Raw genomic sequence first — 17,431 nt, 5'->3', positions numbered from 1 at the left:
CTGCGCAGCTAGCGCCATTCGATGGCCAACACCGCGGTTCCTGATGTGTCCGCTGTGCCGTGCGTGTGATCATTGCTTGTACAGCCCTCTCGCAGTGTCCGGAGCAGGTATGGTGGGTCTGACACACCGGTGTCAATGTGTTCTTTTTTCCATTTCCAGGAGTGTATTTTGCTCCTTTTTGTTTTATGCTTCGTAATTCACATGTTACGAAGATTCTGCTACTGGGTAGGAACAGTGATCAAGTAAGACTGAACTTGGGGCTTTACTAAAATGTGGGAATGATGAAATAATGTTTATCTTATGCGCAGAAGTATTCCAGATTTGTAACGCACTATTTGTAATGGAACTGAGCGTTCAGCAGCACGTTGAACTTGGCTTGCTCAACGTTAACGTTCGACAGCACGGTCCGTGTGCCGACGGCTTTACGGTCGTCGGTGCAATAAACCAGAACTCTAGTTCACCTTTTTAGACCCGTCCGTTTGCCGTTCTTGGAACACGAAGATGATGTGTTGTTCCAAGATAGTAATGCTTGCCCACACACTGCCCGTGACATTCCCCGTGCTCTGCAAGACGCGCTGCAACTTCCCTAGCCAGCACAACCTCCGTTCTTTGTCTCCAGTCGAGCACATATGGGAAATGATGTGACGAGAAGTGACTCGTGCATCTCGTCAACGAATTACTGTCATATAAGTACGTGAACAGCTCCAGCAGGAGGGGCGTAACGTATCCAGGACAGTATTGGCCATTAGTGCGACCGACTGGATGTAAGAGTCAGCACATGGATTGCCACCCGTGGAGGCTACACCACATATTAATATGGCTCTTTCAGCATGGATCGATACCTGGTACCTCAGAAACTTTGGAAATTTGTGGTAAGTTCCTATGGGACCAAACTGCTTAGGTCATCGGCCCCTAGGCTTACACACTACTTAATCTAACTTAAACTACCTTACGCTAAGGACAACACACACACCCATGCCCGATGGAGGAGGAGGAGGAGATTACTGTTTGACGTCCCATCGACAACGAGGTCATTAGAGACGGCCGATGGAGGACTCGAACCTCCGATGTGGGAGCCGCACGAACCGTGGCAAGGCACCCAGACAGCGTTGCCAGCCCGCGTGGCCGTAACTCAGAACCTTTTATGCTATTGATTTGTAAATGAACTCTGTATTCACTGTTGCAATAATTAAGTCTTGGGTGAGTAGTAAAATGCTGACAGAGAGTACTATTTTTTTCTGGCTGTGTATAAAAGACATCAACATTGCCAGATGTTGACTGGATCACTCCAAAGGACTCGAAGATGCCGCATACTGTTGTGAGACAGCGGTCTCAGCGACTGACAAAGTGTGAAAAGGGCGTTATTGTGGGTCTCCATTTGGCCAGGTGATAGATTTGCGCAATATCCAGTTTTCTGGGGCATTCTGATGTGACAGTGCCCCAGTGTTGGAACGTATTGGAATATGAGATCAGGCAGACTCGTTGTTAAGGTTCCAGGCGACCACACCTGACCACCAAAAGAGAGGACCGTCACATTGAACACCAGACAATTAGTAACCCCATCTGTGCTTGCCATCCAAGTTCAAGTAAAGGATTTCCTGTAATATTCCGTGTCATCCAGGATCACTGGTCGGTGACTAGCAAAAGCCACAGTAGGGAACTACTGTGCCATTTGTAGGATGACGTTAGGACCACTACACAGACGGCTGATTTTTGGGTGGTGCCGTCTCTGGGAAGCGTTGGACTACTGATCAATGGCGTCTCTTTGCGTTCAGCAGCGAACTGCCGTTCTGCATTACACCAGCTGACCATCGTTGGCGAGTATGGCGGTGACCTGGAGAGAGGTCTCACTCTTTCATTGTTTTGGAAGCACAAAGCGGTGTTACTACTGGCTATCGGTCATGACTTCGAGTCGTGGTTGGTAGTGAATGAGAAGGATCTTTGTGAGCAAAATGGTATCTCGCAGACATCCTGTCTCCTCATGTCTACACAGCACCATAGTGCCATTTTTCAACAAGACAGTTGTTGTCAACACATGACACAAGTGTCTACGAGCTGTCTGCTTGAAGTTGAGGTACTCCAGTGACGAATAAGACCACCAGATCTGTCCGCGATAGAAGATGTGAGGGACCACTCCGGACGTCAATTTTGTCCCAGGCCAGGATAATGCAGACCGGATACAACAGTTTTGGGCCAGCTTACCTGAAGAGAGGGTACAACGGCTTTATGAAACCGTTCCCAACCATAACAATGCTTGCATCCACGCCAAAGGATGTGAAACATCACGCTGGTAAGAGTCATCATACTGCCAAGTTCTTTCTACATTTTACTCAACGTTGTAATCACTGAAATAACATCCGATACCCTCTCAACCCTTGAAGTTTCGGTCACTCCTCCCCTTCTGGATTTTTAACTTTTTTGGCACGCAATATACACAGTGGAAACGTATTACACAGAAGAAATTAACTGTATCATTTTACTACATAAATTACGATTTATATATACTTTATACAAAAACTGAAAGTAAGATAGAATTTACATATTTTTGTTTACATCAGCTACTGTTCATTAATTTTAGTATAATTTATAACAAATAACATAATTTATTTTCTCCTCATAAATTCTTAACAGTCATCAGTCTGCATAAATCGACAAAAATAGAAAAACTTCATCCAAATACCGTATTTGCTTCAGTACTCGGTCGCTGACGTTGGAAATCTTACATACCCGTAGCTAAATAACAACAAGACTCAGTTGTTGAATATCAATGAGTTGTGTAGGTGACGCCTGCGGCAACCAAGCGGACTGTTACCTCATAAACCACAAGATAAATCTGTCGCACATACTCAAGTATTAATCTCCGCGAGATATTTCAGATCACCATATGCTCTATTTCCATTACCTGTTTTTCATCAGAATATTTAGTCAAAGTGGAAATTCTTTTTCGCTTTGTTCCTTACCTTGGAAGAGTACTGCCGGCCGGAGTGGCCGAGCGGTTCTAGGCACTACAGCCTGGAACTGGGTGACCAGTACGGTCGCAGGTTCGGATCCTGCCTCGGGCATGGATGTGTGTGATGTCCTTAGGTTAGTTAGGTTTAAGTAGTTCTAAGTTCTAGGGGACTGATGACCTCAGTAGTTAAGTCTCATAGTGCTCGGAGCCATTTGGAACACTACTAATCAAAGTACTGTGGTAGCCGATTCGTAATGCCGTAATTGTGGTACTTTATAATTATTTTATAGAAGTAAAATGTTTTAAATCACCTAACGATTCGATATTTCCAATTGCCATTTCCACATTTTCAAATGCTCGGTGTGAAGGTTAGACCCCGTGTCTACTCACTAAACTGCTCTTCTTCCTATGGCAATCTTCTGATGAGTGGATGTTGGTTCCACTTCTCTCTGCATCACGATTTTGGGTAGTATTAAGGATTCTTACAGATACTAAACCATAATTCTCGACTGCTGGCTATAGTAACATAATGAAGGAGAAATCGTCAATTAAGCGTGAAGTATAATAATGCTTGGATATGCTAAGGATTAGACTTTCAGAGGGACCGCACGCAGTGGGTAGGAGTACATCTGTGTTTAAGAAAAGATCACGCAGTGGCTATCTCATTCAGATATTTCATTAAAATGCTGTAAACATAATGTCATGACTCTTGCACGAAGGATAAACGTCTGCCAGTATGCGTAGGCTGATTCAGCAGCAGGATTGTAGCCATTGCGACTGTGGCTTACTGCGATATTGCTGCTTCCCTTGGTCGACACCCGACCTCAGTCATGTAAAAATGGAATTAGTAGGTTCAGGAGGTTCAAACTAAATGCCATGAAAGCTCTCAACCGCCTCATATGACTAGCACCCGAGAGATCAGAGTCAACGTTCGCTCGGTGTTGCAGGATAGTGCAGCCGTGTCACGAACCTTTTGTCAGGAAATGAAGTTTTTTGGTGCAACAAAAGTTCAGCACGGTCAGTGTGATGTCGTTTGGAGCACCGGACTGTGGCGACTTCTCATGAGGTATCAGTAGAGAGCGGCGTACCGACAGTGTTGCATCAGAGGGCAACGCTGGTACCGGTGCGACACCACGTCATCTTTTCACGCAAGTCCCAGTTGTGTGTACAGTGCACATATTCGACGTAACTTACACGTGTTGTGAGGTCGTCGACATGGCGTGTATTTTTAACTCTATTAGTGCTATGGAAGTTGCACTTTTACGTTTTATTCATTTGACAACCCATCTGGGAGCATTCTGTTTCATAAATGACAAACCACGTGGAATTTAATGTATCTACATTTCGTTATCAAAATGTCGACGGCACATGTCTGTGAACATATAGGCAAAGTGTAATGCCATTCTGAAGATGACAGCATGATTCTGGTTTTAAAATCAAGGAGTCCTGGCTTTCATAAAAAAATATAGGTATGGATGCATTTTAATGTGGAGAGTCCAAGGACAATGAACGTTGTTACATTGTATGCAGCTTAATTCGGTCGGCACTTACCGTGGTGACATAGATGCTACAACACAATCCGTTTTGTTTGGTATAGTTGGTAATTTGGACAGCAACCAGTAGATTTATGTCGTGTTCAGTCCTTATCGTCAGTGTCTCCGTGACTTCACCTTTCTTCATCTGTCAAGTATTTCAGCCACTCACCAGCCACTACAGTTGATAAATTCGGGAACTAGATTGAAGGAGAACGAAGTGATGTACCCGTATCTGTCACGCACACTCCATCTCGACTCTGTACCCAGCCGTACCAGAGACATAGTTGCTGCAAGAGGTGACAACTCCGTGTATTAAATTTCGAAGCCGGTGCGTCCTGAGACCACTTAAAAATTCAATATTGTATGACAAAAAGGACTTTTTAACTTTAAAAATTCGTATAAATTTGTTGAAAGAAGGTATAGAGCAGGGTTTGGTGTTATTTTGTACAGAAACACATCAAGTTTTCTTACCTCAAACTAAAGATATTGACTGTGGCTTCTGTTGGTTATCCTGCACACATCTCATCGGAAGTCAATTTCTTCAAAAACTCGCTGTAGCATTGCAGATGTAACTTGCTCAGTGGCGGATTAAATTCTTCTCTAGTTGAGATAGAGAAGCCGACACAGGAGGTACAAACACGATATCCTTGATGAATCCCCATAAAAAGAATTGAGTGGTGTCAAGTCTTGGGAATGAGGGTGCCATGAAATTGGCCGTTCCTGGCCAATCCATTGACCGGGAAGGTGGTCACTGAGAAAATCCCAGATGTCATCCAGGTAGTGGGGTGGTGCACCATCTTGCGTGAAGTAAACATTTCGTCCTTGGTCATCTTGGTCGATCCGTGGTATCAAAAATTGTCCATTCCGTAGGGCTGTTGACAAAACACTGTCTCTCTCGCTCAACCATGTCGTCAGATGTGCCTGGATGACGTGATGATTGCACATGTCTTACCAAGCATCCAGTTTTTACAAAACATTTATCTCACTCATAAATTGTAGACCTACTAGGAGGATCTTTAGCATAGTTGGTACGGAAATTACAATGGACTGTTGTCGCCGACTTCGATTCTTCAAGCCAAAACAAACAGCTAGCGCGCTCGTGTCCTGTGGAGGCAGCTATCTTTAACGCAACTGCCGGTAACGCTCTTTACGGTGAGATTCGGCACTAGCGAACTACGCGAGACAAAACTTGATGTATTTCCCAACAAACTGACAGTACAATCACCTCTGTAGGTACTATGTATTAATTTATATGAAATTTCAAAGTTGGTTGGTTCAAATGCTCTGAGCACTATGAGACTTAACTTCTGAGGTCATCAGTCCTCTAGAACTTAGAACTACTTAAACCTAACTAACCTACGGACATCACACACACCCATGCCCGAGGCAGGATTCGAACCTGCGACCGTAGCGGTCGCGCGGCTCCAGACTGTAGCGCCTAGTTCCGCTCGGCCACACCGGCCGGCTTTCAAAGCTGTAAAGTCCTTTTGAAACACCCTGTATTCGAGAATGATGGATAACCAGGACGCCGAATCAGAATAGCCACTGCGCGACACGGCTTGATCATGCAGACGGCTATTGGAAGCTCACCATAATTTCTTGCAGATCGAAGCTTAAGTTGGAAACAGCTCGACTAAGGGCTGGCATCAAGTAGGTGTTATGACGAGTTTGCTAATAACCAGCAACCAACGGATGCTATTCACCAGATGCCCCTGCATCCGGTTCTTGGAACTAGCAGACCGGAATCCGACCTGGCACCGCAGTGGACACAGGCTTCTTGTAAGTTCAGAATCCGAGAACAAGTCGGGATCCGTGCATCGCGCAGACACAGCTTTTTCAATGAGCAATCTTCACGGCCTCAGCCGATACTCAGTACCACCGACCGGCAAGGACCAGTCACTTCAAGAGAGCCTCAGGCCGCGACAGCGCTCAAAAGCTGGTCCACAGACCTGCCCTCCGCAGGCGACAAATCGCTCAGTGAGCTATACCGGCCAGACAGGCTAATATCGAGAGGGGACCATCGATATCAATAGGTGCCCGCACGGCACAGTTCGAAGGAACTACACTCCTGGAAATGGAAAAAAGAACACATTGACACCGGTGTGTCAGACCCACCATACTTGCTCCGGACACTGCGAGAGGTCTGTACAAGCAATGATCACACGCACGGCACAGCGGACACACCAGGAACCGCGGTGTTGGCCGTCGAATGGCGCTAGCTGCGCAGCATTTGTGCACCGCCGCCGTCAGTTTCAGCCAGTTTGCCGTGGCATACGGAGCTCCATCGCAGTCTTTAACACTGGTAGCATGCCGCGACAGCGTGGACGTGAACCGTATGTGCAGTTGACGGACTTTGAGCGAGGGCGTATAGTGGGCATGCGGGAGGCCGGGTGGACGTACCGCCGAATTGCTCAACACGTGGGGCGTGAGGTCTCCACAGTACATCGATGTTGTCGCCAGTGGTCGGCGGAAGGTGCACGTGCCTGTCGACTTGGGACCGGACCGTAGCGACGCACGGATGCACGCCAAGACCGTAGGATCCTACGCAGTGCCGTAGGGGACCACACCGCCACTTCCCAGCAAATTAGGGACACTGTTGCTCCTGGAGTATCGGCGAGGACCATTCGCAACCGTCTCCATGAAGCTGGGCTACGGTCCTGCACACCGTTAGGCCGTCTTCCGCTCACGCCCCAACATCGTGCAGCCCGCCTCCAGTGGTGTCGCGACAGGCGTGAATGGAGGGACGAATGGAGACGTGTCGTCTTCAGCGATGAGAGTCGCTTCTGCCTTGGTGCCAATGATGGTCGTATGCGTGTTTGGCGCCGTGCAGGTGAGCGCCACAATCAGGACTGCATACGACCGAGGCACACAGGGCCAACACCCGGCATCATGGTGTGGGGAGCGATCTCCTACACTGGCCGTACACCACTGGTGATCGTCGAGGGGACACTGAATAGTGCACGGTACATCCAAACCGTCATCGAACCCATCGTTCTACCATTCCTAGACCGGCAAGGGAACTTGCTGTTCCAACAGGACAATGCACGTCCGCATGTATCCCGTGCCATCCAACGTGCTCTAGAAGGTGTAAGTCAACTACCCTGGCCAGCAAGATCTCCGGATCTGTCCCCCATTGAGCATGTTTGGGACTGGATGAAGCGTCGTCTCACGCGGTCTGCACGTCCAGCACGAACGCTGGTCCAACTGAGGCGCCAGGTGGAAATGGCGTGGCAAGCCGTTCCACAGGACTACATCCAGCATCTCTACGATCGTCTCCATGGGAGAATAGCAGCCTGCATTGCTGCGAAAGGTGGATATACACTGTACTAGTGCCGACATTGTGCATGCTCTGTTGCCTGTGTCTATGTGCCTGTGGTTCTGTCAGTGTGATCATGTGATGTATCTGACCCCAGGAATGTTTCAATAAAGTTTCCCCTTCCTGGGACAATGAATTCACAGTGTTCTTATTTCAATTTCCAGGAGTGTATTTCGCTCAATAAGTGTAAGACTGTTTGGAGCTGATGGATGCTGTTTATATATGGTAAGAATATACAGAGAGTTTGTCTTACTGAACACACCTGTTAAATTGAGTCCGCCGTGTCGTAGTGGACACTTAAGGGATTTTTACTCTGGAGATGTGACAACAACTGACGAAACGTCCAAGGGCCGCTATGTTGCAAGGCCTAGGTTGAATTCGAGCAACGTAGTTTACCGTCAGTAGTATGTAGATATTTTCCAGCTGGACTTTCTTCAATTCATCTAATTGCCTTATATTATATGATTAGAAACCAGCCTCTTACCTTGTGCAGGAAGCATTTGTAATTGGCAGCGACAGTGTCCTGTAATTTTGTTTTCCATTCCATTCCTAGACACTTCATATTCATGGTTTCTGGAAGTTTATCGTGGTAGAGCCAATGTATTCCAAGTCCGATGGCTGTAAGTCCAGACTTCTTACAATTCATCTTGGCCCCTCATGTCGATTCACACCGGTGTATTATCCGCAATGCAGTATTAATTGCATTGTTACTTTTTACTAAGAAGCCGACAACATAGGTATACACTCCACATAAAATTTTTTGTCCGTTTATTTGTAAACTCTTCAACGGTTTCGTTCGAGGACTGGCTCTGTTACGATTACAAATAACGGCATCGATATTGGGCGCCATTGCTTTACAGAGCTGTTTATTTGGATAGCACTGCCAAGCTAACTATTTGTCATAATTTGTGAAGTGCTGCCTCGTATGAAATTCTGTGTTATTTCGATGAAGCAATGCGGGCACTCGATCTCCTGCATTGTGTGTTACAGGAAACGACGGCTAATCCTGCCGAACGCTTCATCAAGATCTCCAGTGAATATGGCGCATCTTATCCTGAAAATTTTAACCGACAACATTTATGACTTCTTTCATTCATAATGTTAGGATGCGCGTTAACATTTTGTAATCACTGTTAAGTAAGGTGATCGATCGTAGCTTTTCAACGGACATACTGCCTTTGTTTCCCGAGTCGACACGACTAGCGCTCCTCTGAATTCTTGTGGAACTGATACAATCTGATTCATTAAATAGTTGCAATAGGCACTGGTGTGTCTTTCATTTCATGCCAGAGTGTTTCATATATTTCTACCGCGATTTCGTCATCTACGGGAAATTTAGTTTCCGAGCTAAGAACAAAGATCATTTTCGGATCATTTTCGATTTCTTCCGTGAAGTGTACTGCCCCCTCTAGGGTGAATCTACTTGTCGGATTAGTTTCGACAAGTGCATTCTCATTACTTCTTTCGTTACACATGAGGTAAGTGTAGTGCTTGTGAATCGCGTTTCTGACATCCTTCTGGTTGTTTAATACCGTTCTATTAGGTAACTCATCCACCAAAGAACGGCGCATTTCACCACGGCGTCGTTTAACTGATGCGAAGGTGTTACGGAAGTATATATTTAAAATTTGATATACTACCAGAACAGAAGTATGTGATCTTCAAATGTTTACGAAATAATTTATTACGTTAGATATTCACATTACCTGTTTCTTCAGATGTGATTAATCTTTAACAGTTTCATAAATAAGTATAACTGTTATATTTCAGCATACTCAACCACAAGACTTAAAAAACATATTAGTGACTAAGTCATAACGTAATCTCTGTCAAAAGTCCCTAGCGGAACCCATCGGTGTCGACCGACTGCTGTGTCATCCTCTGCCAGTGGCATCAAAAGTGAACTTTGCAATTTTTAAGCAGCGTTCAATCAGTAATGCAACACTTTTTTTCTCAGACAATTTCGTTTGAAAAAATGCGGAATTTGCTGTGCGATATAGTGGAGTATTCCAGCTTCAGCCCCCATAGTTTCATGAAGTAGCGGTTCAAAATGGCGTTTGTAACAGATTAGCGTCCCGAGCAGAGAGCTGTCATTGAGTTTCTTCTGGCGAAACACCAACACATCTTAGATATTCATAGAGGCTTGCAGAATATCTATGTAGATCTGGCAAAGAGCAAAAGCACGGTGAGTCGTTGAGGGAGGCGTTGGACATCATTGCAACAAGGTGGATCAAACCTGTCGATCTCCCGCATGTCGGCGAGCGGCACACAGCTGATTCCTGCAATGCTGGAACGTGCACACATTCTTTATCGAGGTGGCTAACGGATCGCAATCAAACACCTCGCTGCACCACTGGGAGTCTCTGTTGGTAGTGCTGACACATTCGTCCACTAGTTAGGGTACTGAAAAATACCCACTGGGTTCCACGCCGCCTAACAGAACACCACAAACAGCAATGCACGATGCACTCGACGGAAAGCAATACCTGGATGATGGGGAGGTTATTGAAGCAGCAAGAAGTTGGCTGTGCCATCGACCAGTAGAGAGGCCCGTGCAGGCATACAGGTCCTCTCATTAAGGTGGCGTAAGGCCGTAACAGCGAACGAAGAGTACGTGCAAAAATATGGTTTTGCAGCCAACAAGTGGGGAACAAGATGCTGTGTTCGAATCCTGGGTATAACCAACTCGCCTTCAGAAAAAAAAACGTGCTGCCTTACTTATTGAACGTCCCTAGTATGTACGTTGCTGGGATAATCATCAAACTCTAGTGCCAGATGCATGATGGACAGATTTCGAAAGCATCCGTTCCAGGATGAGACACCGCGCGGGATAGCCGAGCGGTCTAGGGCACTTGTCATGGTCCGCGCGGCGGCTCCCCCCCCCCCCCCCCTGTCGAAGATTCGTGTCCTCCCTCGGGCATGGGTGTGTGTGTCGTCCTTAGCGTAAAGCGTAAGTTAGTTGAAGTTAGTAGTGTGTAAGCTTAGGGACCGATGACCTCAGCATTTTGGTCCCATAAGAAAATAGTTCAAATGGCTCTGAGCACTATGGGACTTAACATCTGAGGTCATCAGTCCCCTAGAACTTAGAACCACTTAAACCCAACTAACCTAAGGACATCACACACATCCATGCCCGAGGCAGGATTCGAACCTGCGACCGTAGCGGTCTCTCGGTTCCAGACTGTAGTGCCTAGAACCGCTCGGCCACACCGGCCGGCGGTCCCATATGACCTTACCACAAATTTCCACCTTCGAAGATGAGACGGGAAACGTATTACTCCTTCCCAGACACATATCGCGACATATCCAACTAGGTTTACCAGCAGTTGTTCTTCCCACGTACCATTCGTGAATGAAACAGGGAATGATGGTGGTGGTACTACAAGTACTCTCCGCCACGGACCATAAGGCGGTTAGCAGAGTACTGATGTAGATGAAGATGTAGATGGCTCATCGCTCGTTACAGTGTAGCCCCTAGGACGTCTGCGAGCCGAGAGTGGCACGCCGGCTGCATTTTGATGGCCGTCTGGTCTCGACCCGTAACGGCCCAGTCTGGCCGTTGTAGTATCTGACGCCGACATCGGCTGCCCAGCTGGGCGTCCCAGGGCCGTGACACGGGGATCCCTCGCCGAGCAGTTCCCAGGCCGGCTGACCCCGCGGGCGGCCGCACCCGTACAGTGCCGCAGGTCCGGGTTCGAGCCCTGGAGACGCGGCCGGCGCTGATAATATTTCACAAGGCCGCGTCCCGTTACCGCGACCAACGTCTAGACTGACCGCCGCTGCTGAGGCAGTGGGTCGCGGTCTCTGTGACTCACGGCCCCGTCGCGTACTGTTCCCAGCGGATTGCATCTTAACGGTAAAGCCGCCGATAGACTAGGTGATTACTCGCGTTTCCGCGGCATTACTGCAAGGTCTCGTGAGCTATTCGGGAAACAGCGATCGCAGCGTTCCACGCGTTTTCAACTATTTGTAGTCTACCATGTACCCAGAGACAGTGCCGGGTTTATGCATAGAGGAGTACGGCTGGGCCTCGGGCGACGAGAGCAAAGGTGTCGCCCAGAGACCACGAACGTCACTTAGAATAGACAACAGTGCTCCCAGTCGACATATACTTGAAGATTGTCTGATATCTATGCCAGATAGTATTCATAGAATAAATGGAGAAGTTACAGGTTTGTTTAGTAAGCATGTCACAGAGATGTTTCGCCACCCCCAGAGGCAGACAGTACAAGAGAGATGTTGTGCATTACGATCTGGTTTAGGCTGAAGCAACTGGAGCATGCGTTCCTAGAAGAAGCTACCAATATACAGGGTGAACGTTAATAAAACCGACAACCTTTTGAGACGGCTTACCAACTGAAAATGAAGGAAAGAAGGCCGTATGTGACTGGAAACAAACGGTGTGCGTGCTAGGACAATAAACCGTCCCAGAACACAGTACCGAGCTGCATCACAGTCGCGTCGCAACAGATGGTCGATGTAGCCCCCATGGGATGAAATGCAAACGTTCTCACGTCGCCTCATGGATAACCGCACTGTTTCGCACATTCTGGTCTCTATCCGAATAGCGTCACCGGCGTAGTGTACACGCTGTTGAAGTGTCCGCGCATGAGGAAGTGATGCAGCATACACAACACTTTTCAGATATCCCAGAGGTACTTCAAGGAGGTTCGAATCCTTCGCGTCCTATCAAGGTGTAGGAAAGATGTTGCTGAGGTATCGGCGAACTGTAAGTGGGGTGATGCCAAAGGTACATCCTCAAGCAAACTAGGAGGAGTATTCCACAGTAAGTCCAGGAACGTTCCGCCTTCGAAACTTTATAGACTAGTAACCGGTCCAAGTAAGTGGGTCCATTGGTGCCGAACCGACGCTGATGAGACGCCTCGGCCATTCCCTGTGGATTGTCTGGAGCCCACAGACAACTATTCAATATATTCCAGTTCTGGTAAAGGTTGCCTCGTCGGTAAAGACGACAAAAATCCCGTAATTGTCGTGGTCTGGTTCAAAAACCGACCACAAAATCCTTTCACAGAGGGAAATCCACTGCTGATAATCCTTGCACTAGATGCTGGTGATAGGGGTAGTAACGATTGACATTCAGAATAGACATAATCGTGCTTTGGCTTACTCGACGTTGGTGGGCCACTTGCCCGGAGCTTGTACTAGCGTACGCCGTGCTGCCTCTCGACCGTTTCCCTCTGTCCAGCCGTACACAAACACCAACTCGGCTTCTGCCCAACGTGAATACCGGACCACTCTGCCACTTACACTATGCTGCGTCAATCACACATCCTGCAACACACAAGAAACACACGTCATGTCGTCAGAGGAACAGTTATCCGCCAGCGACATTTACCGTGGCAATGATGCGTTTCTGGACACATGTTCAAGGGAGCCTTTTTTCCTAATTTCCAGTCAGGAATACATTCCTGCTGTTAGTCGGTTTTATTAATATTCATGCTGTATTGCTCCCTATGTGGACCTATACCATGCGAAAGAACCGAGCGAGATGGCGCAGTGGTTAGTTATCACACTGGACTCGCATTCGGGAGGACGATGGTTCAAATCCGCGTCCGGTCATCCTAATTTAGATTTTCCGTGATTTTCCTAATTCGCTTCAAGCAAATTCGGGGATGGTTCCTTCGAAAGGGCACGGCGTACTTCCTTCCCCATCCTTCCCTATTCCTATGGGAACGATGACCTTGTTGTTTGGTCTCTTCCCCCAAATCAACCAACGATGCGAAAAGACCATGAAGAGAGAGTCGAGAGCCACTTGTGTCATAAAAAATTAGTAATGAAGGTAGAACTGTAGAATTAATATGGATCATAGCTTCAATTGTCCTTTATACAACACTACCGATCAAAAATAGTTTACAAAACTTCAGGATTTTCCTTCTTGACCCACTTTACAGCTGTTTTAATCTCATCCATCAAGTAAGTGTCTGGGGACGCTGTAATGGGGATGAGAAATGTGCGAGGTTGGGTGTAGAAGTTTGGTAACGGAGATACGGAAATCGCATATAACCTTCGTAGCAGCCGACCGGCATAATCTGCCATACGGTTGCAGGCGCTTTAATCGTCACAACCAACAGTGAAACCTATGTGACCGCAACTAAGAAAATTGAGTAGGCAATAATACACGCCCCTCATGTCAGTTTTCATAATCCAAGTGAATGAGAATGATCCTGCAGCTCTGATATGACCCCGTCTGATTGGTATCTGTTTGGATCTACAAAAGACAATTTACGTGGTTACAGATTCAATGATTTGGAAGAGATTAAAAAAGCTTTAATAACCGGCGGCAAGATCCAAACTTTGATTTTTTCCGGACTGTTTTTGATACCTGGATCCAATGAAAGTGCAAGTTTGTAGAGGTGCCTGGTGACCATGTTCAATGGTAGTGTTGTAGTAGAGGACAGTAAAGGCTATGATCTCCACTAATATAACTGTTATATTATCATTACACACTTCTTTGATACACGAGACAAGACATATTTTCGTTTGACCTGGCCACAAAAATGATTTGTACGTATATTGAAAACACAGAGGGTAAACCAGAATCACCGTCGCTGGCATAACATTTCAAAAATGGTTCAAATGGCTCTGAGCACTATGGGACTCAACATCTGAGATCATCAGTCCCCTAGAACTTAGAACTGCTTAAATCTAACTAACCTAAGGACATCACACACAGCCATGCCCGAAGCAGGATTCGAACCTGAAACCGTAGCGGTCGCGCGGTTCCAGACTGAAGCGCCTAGAACCGCTCGGCCACACCGACCGGCGAATAACGTGTGTTTCATTGTTAAGTTAAGTTGAATGCTCATTGTTTCATCAAAGGTCTCTCTTCACCAATATAATTCTAAAAGAGCAAATTCCACCTGATATTTGTGATTTGCGACGCTTATGTCTGCCAAAAATGTACTTGACCCGGCAATTGCATGAGGTGGTAATGGGCTGTCCCTTCTCTGCCATCGCTACGGAGCTCTTCATGGAAGATTTTCAGCAAACGGCATTAGCTTCCACACCGTTACGACATCGTTGTTACCTATGATATGTAGACGACACATTCGTTATCTAGCCACATGGGGAAGCAGAGATGATCAGCTTCCATCAACAAATAAACAGGCTGCTTAACAATATACAGTTCATGAAGTAAACCGAAAATAACTCCTCAGACTATTTTGGGACGTGGAGGTATGTAAAAGTGCAGTTGGTAGACTGAAACCAAAGGTTTACTGGAAGGTAATACATACCAGCCGGTCTCTGAACACGAAGAGCCACCATCACCCATCTCAGACTGCTGACTGGTCCATAATATCAAAGAAGAAACGCTGGAGTTATACCACATCTTTCGCCCCACCGAGAGAAATAGGGCAAAGCAGGCACGGTCCCACTCTGCATTGTTGCCAAACTTATTGAATACAGTGAATCAAAGATAGTGGCCATAGATGTGGCAACATCGCACTGGCATCATGGTGAGCACTGCAAATTTTGGTGGGAAAATACAGCAACTAGCCTTCCTCCACTAACCTAACCCTACCCGCCCCCTCCCCCTTCCCTCCACCACTCCCTTCACCAATCCCTGCCCACATCAGGAAATTCGTGGGAAAAGGACTCAGTCTGTGATGGGCTGCTGGATAGGACAGATATGAGTCTTTATTGTGTATGCTTTCAGGTTTATAGTTTACCTAAACAATTTCAGTCATATAGACAGTAGCTCCATCCAGTGTGTTCTCCTTGATTTCCAGAGTCCAACTGAGAGAGTTTACAACACCACCGCCAGAGGGCGCTGTTGTCCTTCCCCCCTTCCCTCCCATGACGTAAACCAAGATGGCGGCCCAGGGATGAAAGGCAGGAAATTCGCATAGTCTCTGCTGAGATTCCAAAGAGGATGGACATGATTATTTACTGTGTACTATGTGTTCAGTGGATGAGATATCTGTGCTGCAGAAGGAGGAGTTTCATGGGTATATTAGCTGTAATTATGCAGCTGGGAAGGTCCCCTGCCAATCTCCTGCACCCAATGGCAGTACCCCCCCCCCCCCCCCCCCATCTCTTCAGTCTGTTCAGTGCGCCAGAGATCATTACCAATGTACTAAAGTGTTCTCTTTGTCAGTGCGTCAGTGTTCTTCTTCAGTGTGCTCCTTCGTTCACGTGTGAAACTGTCTACGTTTTTGTGCGCACTGCTGAACTTATTTGTATAACCAGTGCCTTCTGCGTACGCCTTCATGTCATTTCTTATGTATGTCTCCTGTTTTTACCATTCATGTATGTCTGTTTTTCTGTCTCCATTTTTATTGTCTGTTTTTCTGTGGCCGAAGAGCGGCGTAGATATGCCGCTGCCGGCCTAACTTTTGTAAGGTATTAAAATAACAATAAAGGAGGAAAAAAGTTGGGCAGGGTCTATAGCTACCTACACGATGCTTGGAAAGCAATGATAATTGGTGAATGTATGACGTAACTAGGTCAATGACCTCAGTCACGCGATGTGTGCCACATAGTTGGTATCAGAAAAAAGACAGTTGACAGAAACTTGATAGTGGAAAAATGGAGTGAGATGATGGAAGAACGTTAGTGGGCGAACGGTTTATATAGTGGGAAAGGAAGAAACATTTTGAAGCAATGTTTAGGATGTGATGTCTCGAAAAGAGTGCAAAAGAAAATATTACAACAGAAACGCGATGAAGAGAAATGACAAGGAGAATTTGCCAATGTAACGAAGAATGTCGCGGGAGTTTGAGTAATGGCGTCCTGGTTGAACGTGCGTGCGAGATTTTAGCCGGTCATAATGTAAATTATCCAGTTAGGGACGAACTTCCCTGTAATTAGAATGAGTAAAATTCTTCTAGTTGTAGTACCGTGCCATTGTCCGAAATTTTAAACTGTAAAACAAACGTTTCGATCGTATTACAACAGCCTTCCTCAGAGCAAGACTGGTTTTGGTGGTGGAAACTTGCCTCTATTCATTGCAGATGATCGGTCTCAGTATGTCATATTTGTGAAACTTTATTGGCACTAGCATATAACAGGCTAGTAATGACGAAAGGGAGACGGTAGGACAGAAGCTATTTGTAGTCTAGCCGGCTTGTCGGTGATTGCCGACAGTCCGCGAATCAGCGCTTGGTTTCTGTTATGTCCTGTAATTAACTGGACCTGGTAACTGGAATTTCAAGCCTCAGCGATGCAAGAGAATCATAAGAAGATGAACTAAATCTGCAAACTGCGTCGCGAGAAGTGAAGTGAACTACAACAGCGACTCTAATGAAGCTAATAACAACCTATAAAAGCAAGTGGCGTGAGGAAAATCCAACTGCCTAGCTACATTTGCTTATCTAGGTTGGCAAATGTGCAACGACCGACATGCAGCAACAGGAAGTTGGCTGAAAATATAAGGATTACATTGCAATTCATATTATGACCGGCGTGCCAGGGGCGCGAGCACTCCAATAAAATATTTAATTATCTACGTCAATGTTCATTACCTCCACATAATTCACAGTTTTAGAAAAGCATTAACACGGCATTATAATAGTCAGCTCGTCCAATAACTTCCTGGTTCTAATACGTAAGTCTCACACTAATTCTGTCCACAGACATCCCAAAACTGTAACAGAAACATAAATGTGT

This window comes from Schistocerca serialis, chromosome 1, assembly GCF_023864345.2.
Source record: "Schistocerca serialis cubense isolate TAMUIC-IGC-003099 chromosome 1, iqSchSeri2.2, whole genome shotgun sequence".
NCBI classification, from domain to species: domain Eukaryota; kingdom Metazoa; phylum Arthropoda; class Insecta; order Orthoptera; family Acrididae; genus Schistocerca; species Schistocerca serialis.
This window is presented reverse-complemented; position numbering follows the sequence as displayed.